Source organism: Talpa europaea (genome assembly GCF_964194135.1).
Source record: "Talpa europaea genome assembly, chromosome: 9".
Taxonomy (NCBI): domain Eukaryota; kingdom Metazoa; phylum Chordata; class Mammalia; order Eulipotyphla; family Talpidae; genus Talpa; species Talpa europaea.
The window spans coordinates 25757441-25758415 of NC_140076.1; positions in this window are offsets into that span (position 1 = coordinate 25757441).

A 975-nucleotide genomic window follows, 5' to 3' on the forward strand; every position below is an offset into this window, starting at 1 on the left:
GCATGTCCAACAAACGAGAGCTGTTATTATGATGATCCTTTTCTTTGCAGGCAAAGTAGTACGTAAGAGTCCATTAATGTCTTCATACTCTAAAGAATAAAGGCTGAAGTCTGGATTCAAAGCAAGACATAAAAAATATCAAAGTTCATTCAAGCTTTTTTCCATTTCAATGCAAGATAAGAAACGGGGAGGTGGGCATTTGGGCAAGTGGAATGCATCTGCAAAAGCGTGATGTGGGATTAGGCAAGTGCCAGTGGGGTTGGTCCTGGGAGCTCAATGGCATTAGATTTTAGCCACCGGTTGAGAGTCGGCCCAATGTACTTAGATGGGCTGTCTGGGCTTCAGTTCAGTGTTATGCATAAGGTGCTTACCACTTGCATGCTCCATGCCCAAAATAGCCAAGCCCTGGCACAGGCATTTTTTATGGCTACCTGGTGATAACACTCTGTGGATTTTGCCCTCTTCTGCCTGACCCAACCTTCAACCATGTAGGTGGCGGGGTTGTGCATTGCCTAAAAGGCAACTGTGAGCTTAGGTCTCCATAATGGCCTGAGTTACCCAGGTGGTGAGGTGCGCTGGGCAGCCCTGGCTCCATCCCTCTCATAACAACCACCCACAGAGGGCTCCATCACATGCCCATTTAATGGAAAAGGAAACTGAGCCCAGCAGAGTTGATGTGACTTGACAGGGATTTGAACCCAAGGCAATCAGTCTCCAAAGCCAATGTTCTTTCCTCTATGCTTCGTTTGGCTTCTAGAAGACTGACAGTTGAGATGGGTATGATGGATCAAACATGGCCTGAGAGTGCCCAGGCGAGCAAAGGCAGGTTGACGGCCTGGGCAGGGACTATTCAATAGATGTTCCTTGAACAGAAGAGGGGATGGGAACATGGTAGTGGAGAAAGACATGGGTTTAGGGACATGCGGAGTGCTGGGGTGAGATTTGTATCTGCCCTGGGCCAGCCTGTGTTTCACC